The sequence below is a fragment of the Dipodomys spectabilis genome, unplaced genomic scaffold (assembly GCF_019054845.1).
Source record: "Dipodomys spectabilis isolate Male_0828 unplaced genomic scaffold, ASM1905484v1 ptg000711l, whole genome shotgun sequence".
Taxonomy (NCBI): Eukaryota; Metazoa; Chordata; class Mammalia; order Rodentia; family Heteromyidae; genus Dipodomys; species Dipodomys spectabilis.
Window position 1 is genome coordinate 172389 of NW_024871388.1, and position 12580 is coordinate 184968.

The following is a 12580-nucleotide window of genomic DNA, read 5'->3' on the forward strand; positions in this document are numbered from 1 at the left end:
CACCTTAAAGTACAATAGTTGGTATTTTTTCTATAGCCATAAGAAATATTCTGAGTAAAAGATTGGAAGAAAAAAATAAAAGAAAAAGAAAGAAAGAGAGAGAGAGAGAGAGGTAAGGATGGTGGGAATGAAGGAGGAGGGAAAGAAGGAAGGAAGGAATGAGGGAACGAAGGAACAAAGGAAGGGATGGAGGAAGGAAGGGACAAAAACGATTTAATTTATAAAATCAGGTATTTAGCCCAACATAAACTTCATGTAATTAACCCTTTAGTAAATGCAATTCTGCAATTTTCATTTGCATGTTCCCCCTGCATGAATGAAACCAGCAAATGAAGGATCAGAAATACCAGGTGTATTTGTTTGCATCTGTAGTAAATATGTATGCAAACCTTTTTCTCAGTCTCTATACATCATCAAATAATTATTTGTAAACAATTTACACTTAGTTATAAATATTTTTAAAACTGAGGTAACCAAAGGTTGCCAATATATTATATACTGTGAATACTAGTATTTATAGTGCTATTAATATTACAATCTTCATGTTTCATTAATTGTAACAATTTTATTTTGTATTTTATCAGACATATTAGCATACTCTGATTTTGGTGACTGTGAGAGTTCTAATAGCAGACCTTAATTAAAATCAAAGGAGATCTGTATTTGTTGGCTCAAACGAATATTTTTGAAAGCAATTAACACATCGGAGATTGTTCAGAGACATCAGAAGGGCTTTAGGCTGTACCACGTTTACATGGTTACCTATGATGTGATTCAAGAGTCACTAAACAATCATACTTCACTTTGCCATCACTATAATTATCCCCACTGTAAGAAGAATCATTCACATAATTCACATGATATAAGCTTGTCCTTGTTATTATTTTCTATGAAATAATATCCAAATGATACACCACACTGAGTTAAAAAAAAGGTTGCAAAGTGTATTGGACGATGTAACTCCTTCCAGATAAGCATGTTGAAATTCTATTCCTCTGCCTGGTGACATTAGAATGAACGTTTCAGAGATTACCTGATATTGATCCTGATAAAAGAATCCCAATATAATTACTCTGCCATGTGAACGTCCAGAAAATAGATTATAATGAACCAGAAAGTGGACCCCACTAGACAAAGAATTGCTTTGAATTACCATTTTATAATCAATGTTTAAACTTCTAGAGTATGGATAATATACTCCTGATGTTTTTAAGCCACTTACTTTGAAATGTACTAACAGCCCAGTGGCTGAAAAAAAGCAGAGGAGTTTTGATTTAAATTTCACAAATTCAGATAAAAAAGATTAATAAAGTTTTATTATTTGAATTTTATTCTCCAAGTCTCCAGGTTTAAAATATGTTTAAGGGCTGGGAAGGTGGCTCAGTAGTAGAGTGCTTGACTTGCATGCATGAGGCCCTGGGTTCGATTCCTCAGTAACATATAAGCAAAAAAACATTCGAAGAGGTGCTGTGGCTCAAGAGGTAGAGTGCTAGCCTTGAGATGAAGAGTTGAGGGATAGTGCCCAGGCCCTGAGTACAGGCCCCATGACTGGCAACCCCCAAAAAATTTTTAAATGGGAATCTAATTGAGGTTCAAATCTATATTCAACTATCATAATTAATTTTTTGAATATTTTTATTATCTTTAGTTGTACAAAGTAGTTGGTATTAACTGAAACAGTGTATGGATACATTGCATCTTGATCAATGTCACCCCATTCAACATTTTCATCCACCCATCCCAATCAACCCTGATTCTTATGTATCTCAATATTATGTTCTGGAATTACTTGCCATTTAACAAAGCAGTTTATGTGTACGAAGCACCTGGAATTGTGTTACCACTTCAATATCTTCTCCCCCCATTTCACACTACCCCTTGCTTTGCATATTTCAATTCTGGGAAGTATACAATGGATTCTTGACTGTATTCGACCCTTTTCCCCTTCAATTTTCTACCCCTCTCATATTGCCCCCCCCCCATTGCCCTCTCTTGCAGTACACATATACTGGTATTTATTTGGTTGAACCTTACCTTAGTCTTTTAAGAGAATTATAGTATTTGCACTCTCCATGTACTCTACCACTTCAGATAATTCATTTGTACCTCCTTGCATACCATCCAGTGTGTTTAATTTTACATTTATAATCACCTTCTAACACAAATGAGGAAAATCATGCAAGCTAAGTTTCTCTGAGTCTGCTTTATTTCACTTAATATTATTTCTAAGTGTTTCATTTTCCTTAAGAATGGTGCAATATTATTCTTTCTGATGGATGAGCAGAATTCCATTATGTATGTATGTATATATATATATATATATATATATATATATATATGTTGTATATATGTATGTATATATGCATTATGCATACATATACTTGTAAATTGGGATCAATAAATTTAGATATATATATATAATTTAAATATACATATATAATTCTTGATCTCTTTTTACAATGAGAAGCATCTGGGCTGATTCCATATGTTGGCTACAAAAAATAATGCAATAATGAACATGATTGTGCTGGTAGATTCAGTATGGCCTTGTTTCTGCTCTGTTGGATAAATGCCCATAAGGGGAGTTGCTGGATCATAGGTAGGTAGCTCTCTATTCACTTGTGAGAGCAATTTCCATAGTGTTTTCTAAAGTGGTTGAAAAGATTACATTCCCATCAACAGTGTAATAGAGTTTCCTTTGGGCCACATCCATATCACTATCTGTGATTGTTCAGTTTTTCATAATGACATTGTAACAGGGGTGAGATGAATCTCAGTGTTGTTTGAATTTGCATTTCTTTTATGGAGAGAGATGTGTCTATTTGTCATTCTTACTTCTTCCAAGAATTTATCTTTGTCTTTATTCCATATATTAATTGGGTTCTTGTTTATTTGAGTGTCTATTTTTGTTGGGTTTAAATTTTGATATCTAAATATGGGTTAGCTATGAAAACCCTTGTCTGATGCTTAGTTAGTAAAAATGTTCTTCCATTCCATTTTCTTTCTAAATATCCTGCTATCTTTTTCCTTTTCCTGAAGAAACTCTTCATATGATGCAATTCTATTGATCTAGAAAGAATATTACACCATTCATAAGGAAAAGGAAAGACTTGGAACAATCTTACATTAAGTGAAGAAAGACAGATTCAAATAAATATATGCTGCCTGATTTCCCTCATTTGTTGCATTAGAATGTGCCTCTAATTCTACAAGTAAAGACATGGGGATGGTAAAAAAGAAAACATTACAGTCTGACATGATAAATTATATGGGATTCTAAACATTTATAAAGTGAGATCAAAATGCTCTGTGGAGAGGATCACAAAGACTTAATAGCTATATGAATATTATAATATAAAATAATGTTCATTAAAATGGTCTCCAAGAAATGATAGTTTTTTAATTATTTTGCTTTTCCTTCTGCGTTCTGATGCCGTTTTTTTAAAAATTGTGCACCTTTGTTCATATGTGCAAGTTTGGAAAGGGCAAGAAAGAACACAGAAATGGTGGGACAAAGTGTTAACAAATGCAGCGGTGCTACTCAATAGAAACTACATTGTAAATGAACTATGCAACTTATGGGAGAGGGAGCTTGAAAGGGAAAAACTGGGAGAACATGAGGGAAGAGGTTACACTGTTAAAAAAATGTGCTCTTTATCTGACTTAAGTCATTGTAACCCTTCTGTACATCATCTTTACAAATTAAAAATGGACCTCATAAACAGGCCAGAGTAGCTATACTAATATTAGATAAAATAGGCTTTACATTAAAAGTGGTATGAAAGTAAAAAGAGACAAAGAAGGACATGAAATATTGGTAAAGAAAACTCTCCATTAGAGGGATATAACAATTCTAAATATCAATGTCCTGAATTTTAGAGCTCCCAAATTCATTAGACAAATAATACTTACTCTAAAAATACACATACATTCAAATATATTATTGCTTGCATGAACACATCATTCTTACCTCTGGACAGGCCATCCAGGTAAAAAATTAGCAAAGAAACTTCAGAGCTAAATAACTGCATTGACAAACTATACCTAACAGACATCTACAGAATATTTCTCCTAGAAGTGTCACAATATATATTACTCTCAGCAGCCCATGGAATGTTCTCCAAAATAGATCAGATCTTATATCACAAGAAAAATCTGTCAGAATTCAAAAATAAAAATGAAATTACTCTTTGTATCCTGTCAGATCACAATGGGACCAAATTAGATCTCGACATCAAAAGGCATCACAAAAAATTCTGAAACTAACAGACTGAATAACACATTGCTAAATAATCAGTGAGTCACTGAAGACATATGGAGGGAAGTTCCAACTTTTATGGAATTCAGTATAAGTGAACAAACAAAATACTACCATCTCTTGGACACAACAGCACAGGTGATACTCAGGAAAATGTATAGCTTTGAGTATGTACATCAGAAAATTAGAACAATCTTGAATCAGCACTAATGATGCACCACTAGGTCCTTAAAAAAATAGAACAAGCCAAACCAAAAAACGGTAGACAGAAATGATACATATTAGATTGAAGAAATGAATCAGTCTTAAAAACCATACAATCATAATTGACTTTTATCTACTATTAGCTCACAAATTTGCTCAATGTATCTCAACGTAGCTATTTTCAGAGATAAACTCAACCAGCTCAAACCAGTGAACAAAACAAACTTCTAGGATTCTAAGAAACAACATTTTGTTTGCCTTTTTAAAATAAATTTACTCTGTTGTTCTTATTAAGGCGATTTATAGATGGATTACAATTACAAGAGTCAAGTAATGAGTAAATTTCCTTTTGTGAAATGTCTTCAGTTCCTTCACTTGTTCCCAGTCCCACTCTCCTGTCCCCACCCATGTGCTAAATAGTTCACTTTCATCAATGTTCAATGAACTCCACTGCTGCAATTTTTCACAATTTTCCCTAAAGCTCTGTGCCCACCCCTCACATTCCTGAAGATGGACAATGAATACACCAGGTATAAGGTAAAGAAGACAGAATAATCACAAACTATAAACAACAACAAACACAAAACAAAAAAAGGACTTTTATATTTCCATATATCATAATTTGAGTATGTATATCTTGTTATATAAAAATAAATGTTTTTTATTATAAAGTCAATTCAGGGATTAAGGTATGATAACATAATCTTGCTTTCTATTTAATAATGCTTTTTATTTTAATATTAAATTTGTAAGTAACACAATTAAAGTCCTACTGAAATTTGAAGGTTCAGATTTAAGTTAAATTTTCAAAATGTCTAATAGTTCCATTTTGGCAAACAAAATGAAAAAGAGGCATGTTTTATCTTCAAGAATGTCATTATTTCATTTGTAAAAATGTAAAAGAAATATAATATTAATTCAGTGCAAATAAGGAATCAAATACTTATGCAATGCATCAATTCCATAGATTATGAGATCTGTTGATAAAATTAATAAATACTGTTTAAGTAGATTACCGAAGATATGATGCAAATGATAATTTTCTTTTTAAGTGAAGTTGATAGAAAAATCAATGTCCAAAGATTCCAGAATTCTGTATGCTTGATACATGTCAATTTACACATATGCTTGGCTCATCTCAAAATTATTTGAAGATAACTGAAAACAGGACTAGAATTAAAAAAATCATGCAAAGGTTTAGCTGCATTTTGTGATTAAATATGTCTCCTTTATATCTCTTTATTGTATTTGAAAAATCTGGAAAATTTGTTTAAGTCACATCAACAACAATGAGAAATAAAGATCCTGTAGCTCCTTAGAAGACCATCAATAAGAAAAACAGGAAACAATAAAAAAAAATTGAAGTTCATTGTGCTGCTTTGCAATTGTGGATTATGTGCCTATCCCATGAATCTGGGCTAAAATCACAAGGGCTACTGGAAGAAAATTTCGAAATCTAGAGCAGCTAATACAGCTCTGCAGTTATTTGTAGGTTTCACTACAGTCGCAGCTGGACATCAACTGTACAAAGAAAATAATTCTACTGCTTTGCAGACAAGAATGTGATGAAAAGCATACTTATATCTTCTTATATGAAATAAGAAGACCACACTTTAAAAGCTGACTAAATGATGAGCCCTTTGGATCACAGTGCCAATTTTAAGGCACTCTAGACAATTCAAGTCCTTCATCCCTCCCCAAACATTAATGCCATTCACAAAGCATTGCTGAGGGCAATTTCCAGTTTTATTTGATATTTCAAATGGCTTAGGAGTAACATAAACAATAATGCAAGTTGTTAAGAAAATTTAATTTTGAATAAGCAAACAAATCAAATTCAACTCCATAGCATAACTTTTAGGAAATATGAATTAAGGAATAAGGAATGTCCTTTGTAATTTAATATTAGAAATTAGGGCAAAATTCCAGAAACAGACTCTGAAAGAAGGAAAAAGAAGTCTTTGATAAGATATATTAAAGATTACCTAGGGACAAGTAATTTTACCTACATTTGGTATTATATGATAGCATATGTTGTTCTGCTAATCAGAGAGACTCAAAAAGATTTTTAAATATAATATGAAAAGTGCATCATCATGAATGAATGAAATCAAGGAATAGATGGCTCAAGAGCTGGTTGGTTCTGTTAAATATTCTCATTATTTTGAATGATCTGGTGTTTTTGTATGTGTGGAATTATGAATATATTTTATGTCTAGGCAGGAAAGTTTTATTATTAGATCATTGTATGATACCCAATGTCAGGAACCTAACCTGAGTCAGAGTGGTAAATATGTGTGTGTGTGTGTGTGTGTGTGTGTGTGTGTGTGTGTGTATCTGCAAATCTGTATTTAGAAGGAAGTATCTTATTTCCCTCAGGGTAATTACTTAATTGTATTAGTTATACTAAATTAATGACAGCAGATAAAGGTAATTAACTTTTTCAGACATATATTTATGTTCCTATAATTACATGAGCAAACTAAAAAGTAATGTTTGGGGTATGAGTTTTGTGGAAGGTCAGCTGAAAGTATAAACATTTGGAATCTTGAGAAAGATATCAATGGCAATCATTTCAGTGAAGATCAATCTTAGACAACACTTGCAAGGATATATAATCCTATATTAAAATGCAAGATGTATTGATTTTCCAAAGCTACACTACTCTTGAAATTTGTAGGTAAACATGTTTAATTACAGAAACATAAACATAATGTGATTATTTATTCCATACACTTTTACATTTTAGTTTTGTCAAGTCAAAATACCATTTATTTTTACTGTATATGAAGAAAAGCCATAAATATTACAGTTTGTGCCATATTTCACATGGGGAAGCTTTGTCTATATCACTAAGTTTATTTCTGTTGTTTCTGCTTTCCTATTCATAATTCTGCTTCTCATGGTATTCTCCTAAGGACCTTTTCTTTCTCCCAGTTTTGGGCTTGAACATACCTCATGCTCTCAGTTTGTTTGCTAACAGTAGTCAGTCTACCATTTGAACCATGCCTCCAGCACCGAAATTTTTGTAGTTAATTGGAGATAGAACCTCATGAACTTTCTACCAGCCTGAAAACCATTATGCCCCAAGTCTCATCCTTCTTAATAACTAGGATTATAAAGACGAATCATGGACCCCAAGATTCAATGACTTTTCAGGTCTTATACATTCCCCATGTTTGTTAGTAATTTTAATAATAAACTACCACAGATTGTTTGGCATTAACACTGTAAATGCATTGCCTCTTTGGTGGTGGATCTATAATTCCAAGATCAGATTTGGCTTCTGAGTCTTCTTTCCTTGGCATATTCAAGGCTTTCTGTGTGGGGCATATGGGCAGCAAAGATGGCGCTGAGAAGAAATTGAGTGGGCAGAGTCTGAGTTATTTATGTTAAAATCTGACTGGATACCACAATCAAGCAAAGTGACATCAGTGTATAAACAGCTTGTGGATAGCAGGGAAAGTATAGAAATCTTAGGTGCATGATAGGGTAACCTCTACAATGATTGGTTGGTTCCTTTTACTCCCCTTCCATGCCACATATTTTTTTTGCTTTAAAAAGTGCTTGCTGTGTGGTAATAAATGAGTTCTTGCTTGTCTTGACTCCCTGTTCCATCTGACTGTCTCTGAAGCTAAGGGAAGCTGGGGAACAGGCAAGCAGCACACATAGCTTTCCTAACACTCGTCCATCTTCCATGGGATGAATGAAGGCCCAACATGTGGTGCTCAACATTGGGCATAAAAGGAAAATATACCACTCAAGGCTAAGCGGTCTCTCAGGGTAAGTGAAACCATTAAGTATGGGTAATTCTCTCTCACAGAAAGAGGACTTCAGAAGGGAGGAAGAAAAGGAATGGTCAAATTCGACTGAGAATGCACTGATCAGACAGAAGCACACTCAGGGGAAGTCAACACAAGGGTGAAGGTTACCCCCTCCTCCGACTCGGGTGCCCCTGACCATCCTAGGCCCCCACCTTATGCCTCCAAAATTGGGGAAGGGACAACGCCCTATGGAGGGACCTGTGAGACCTGGATCCCTATGACGGAAATTCCACAGAGGGGCCGAGGGCCAGGGAAGTAACCTATGTGGAGACCTACCCTGTAAAGGAAGGGCCACTGGAGAGCCTGGACCCTGGGCCACAGGATTTGCTTCCCAAAGAGTACCCAGTCAATCTGTCACCAGGAGCTAACAGACCCTTGGAATTGTATCCATGGGAACCTAAGGATCTTAAAGAGCTCCACAAGGCGGTGGTGGAAGATGACCTGAACTCTCCTTGGGCCCAGACCCTATTACAGGACATTGCTTATCACACATAGGTCCCTAAGGACTGGCTGGATGTGGCCAAAGCCATCCTAACCAGTTCTCAGTTTATCAAGTGGTGTGCCTTCTTTAAGGCAGAAAATAACTGGCAAGCTCAACCTGCAATAGCTATTACTTATGCCATGTTAACAGGAACAGGGGAAGGTACTCCACTGGCATCCAAAAAGCTGCAATACCTGGCACGTACTGTGACCAAATTTGCCACATGGCACAAACTGGATGAAGGGTCCACTGAATCCCCCATAGCAGGAGTGAGACAAAAGTAGGGTGAGCCTCTACCTCATTTTATAGACCATGTCCAACAGAGTGTTCATCATAAGCTGCCAGCAGGGGACCTCTGGGATCAATTTATAAAGCTAATGGTTTGGGAAGGGATGAATGCATACCACTGCATGGCCTGCGCTGGATTGAGAGAGAGTTCTCTGAGCAGATGGGTGGTGGCCTCTCAAGATGTGGGAATGCAACAGTACCAGTCCCAATCACTAGTTTTAATTTTACAGGCTCAGATATCTGTTATGACTGAGGCTATCACACAGGCACTGGCAGCCCTGGGCCAAGGAACCCCAAGACCATTGGGGAGAGGGACTTGTTTTAAATGTGGGCAAGAGGGGCACTATAAGAGGGACTGTTCACAACAATTCCTCGACACCCGGCCCAGGGGATCCAAACTGCCCCCTACACCCTGCCCCAGGTGCAGGAAGGTGCTTTAAACTAGGTGCCCCAGGTGCTTTAAACTAGAGGAGGGGCATCCTCCAGCCCCGTTAAGTCAAGGAGGAACCCCCTCTGCTGTAAAGCCCAGGCAGCCTCATGGCAAGACAACCCAGGCCCATTGGACTGTCCCCCTGGTAAAAAGACAGCCCTAAACTGAGTATTTTTATAGGCAGGAAGTGGTTTCACTGCCTAATTGACACAGGGGCAGACAGAACCGTACTCAGGGAGGAGGAAGTGCCCTTGGACTGGAAGCTTGCACCCGGGTCCACAATATTGGGGGTAGGGGACAACTCCCAGTCCAAAGAGATAGTTGCCCTTATGAAATGGACTAGCCCAGATGGAAAGCAGGGAAAGATATGTACTTTAGTAGCAAAAAAAAACCTCATCACCAATTTACTAGGGCAAGACATGCTAGGACAAATGGATGTTATGGTCACTACAGACAATCGAGCATTCTATGATGATATCCTGGATGGAGAAGAAGCACAAAGGCTTAAATGGGATCTAGAGGGACTTAAGGAAAAAGATTTTTTTAACTTTCATAATTATAGAGAGGAACATATGGTACCTACTCGGGTGCACCCCCAATCCTAAAGGCCACTGCCCCCAAATACCTCCCATCAGGTGGAAGCCGGGAATCCCTATTTGGGTAGAGCAGTGGCCATTGACAAAACCTAAACTTGTGGCCCTCCACCTTTTGGTGGATAAACCTTGGGCACATACACCCTTCTATGAGTCCTTGGAACACCCGTATTTGTTATCCAAAAAGCATCCAGGGCCTGGCACATGCTCCAAGATCTATGTAAGGTAAATGAAAAGATGGACCTAGTAGGAATGCTCCTAAAGGCTATGCCATGTATTCCCACTATACCTTCAGAATATGCCTTGGTTGTGATTGATGTTAAAGATTGTTTTTTTCTCTATCCCACTGCATCTGGAGGACTGTGAGAAGTTTGCCTTCTTCATCCCTTCTCTTAATTTTTCCCAGCCTGATTGGAGGTTCAAATGGACAGTGTTGCAACAGGGAACGGACAATAGCCCGCCCTTTTTCCAACAATACTTGGCCACACTTTTAGGAACTGTGCTGGATTCAGATACCTCCCTTGCCTATGCCTACATGGATGATATAATTCTGGGGCACCAAGACCCGGGCCACCTGGAGGGCCTTGTGGCCCAGGCTCTTGTCATATTAAAAAAGGGAGGTTTTACTATAGCCCTCAATAAAATTCAAAAGTACCTCCTTTTAAGTTGCTCAGATCCCACCTTATCTTGTCTTAAGTCTGCCCCCATAAATCTTTGCTGGATATTCCAGCCTCTCTGACCCTAACCCAACCTCATAGTCTTTTAGGGGAAATCAATTAGCTGTTGCCATGGGTTCCCATCCCTAAAGATTGTCTTGTGCCCTTATTTGCCTTACTAAAAGACATGACGCCCCAAGAAGTTATTACAATTACAAGCAGCTATCGGTCAATATTTTTACAGTTTCAAAAATACATGGATGAAGTTTCCTTGAGGAGGTATTCTATTCTTGAGCCCATTTCCCTCTGGTTGCTTGTGGGCGACACATTGATTTCTGCAGTTTTAACTCAAAGGGGGGTGCCATTAGAGTGGGTTCAAACTCCCCTAGGGGGCACACTTCGGTTATACTCTCAGGCAGAACAAATTACTGATGCTATCATCAAGGGAAGGACCCAAGCCCAAAGGAAATATGGCCTTGACCCTCACTCCATTGTTTTTCTTTTTAGGATGACAGACGTTGAGGGCTCACTCCAGCTAATGCTCATCTTGCTCTCTCCCTAGAGGGCTTTCTAAGCCATATTGACTGCCATTACAGGCCATCCAAATGGACCGTCATGTTATGGTGAGTTCCCCTCAAAATGCCTTCTCTATTTTCTCCTACACCTATTCCTGGCACCCTTCATGTTTTTACTGACGGAGGTAAAGCAGGCTCTGCCTATGCAGCCTTTGATGAGCAACAAAAGACCCCCAGCCAACAAAGATTTCAACCTTGTCAAGGGTTGGCACAATATAAAGAAATGTTCACTGTAATAATGGCCCTTCAGGATTTTCAAAAACCCTTTAATTTCTATTCTGATGGCCTATATGTAATTAACTTGCTCCCTCATATTCCGCAGGAACATATTAAACTGGATGTAAACCCTATTTTCCCCCTTATGGTTACCTTTAAGGGCCTATTAGAAGGATGGGGAGACCCTATTCATATTCAACATTGAGAGGGCATTCAAAACTTCCTGGATTTTTATCCATGGGCAATAATTGGGTGGACCAGTTAGCTACTGGCCCACAAATACTAACATTACAAGGCGCAACCCATTTACATGATTTAATCCACATCAATTGGAGAGGTTTTCAACATAAATTCCCTCAGTTTCCTGTAAAGGACCTCAAAAGGATAGGACATACCTGCAAAACATACCAGCCCTTCTTAAAAGTACTCCCTTTAAATCCCAGAGGCCTCAACCCCAACATCCTCTGGCAAACTGATGTTACTCATTTCCCAGGCTTTGGTAAGCTTAAATATATTTTTGTTTCTATAAATTCCTTATTCATGAACATGTTGGGCCACAGCACATAGAGGAGAAAAAAACTGAACATTCACAAACACATTTTCTTCAATGCTTTGCCACCTTGGGTCTATTACCACAAAATTAAACCGAAAATGAACCCTGTTTTGTTTGTATAGCAATGTCAATTTTTTTACAGATGGCATATTAATCATACTACAGGAATTCCCTATAATCACCCAGACCAAGCAATTATAGAAAGAAAGCACCAATATCTTAAGGAACAATTATTAAAACAAAAAGGGGGAGTTATCACCCATATACAGTTACAGATAGCTTTATTTGCCATTAACATTTTTAAATTTTTTAAAGATGCAACTGAATCCAGATTTCAGAAGCACTGGGGACAATTAACCCCTAAGCCCCAAGTGAAAGTCAGGTAAAAGGACACTCTGACACAACAATGAAGCGGACCTGACCCACTAGTTACCATGGGCAAGGGATTTGAATGCATTTTTCCCATAAAGGACACAGCCCCCATTTGGATCCTGGCCAGGAA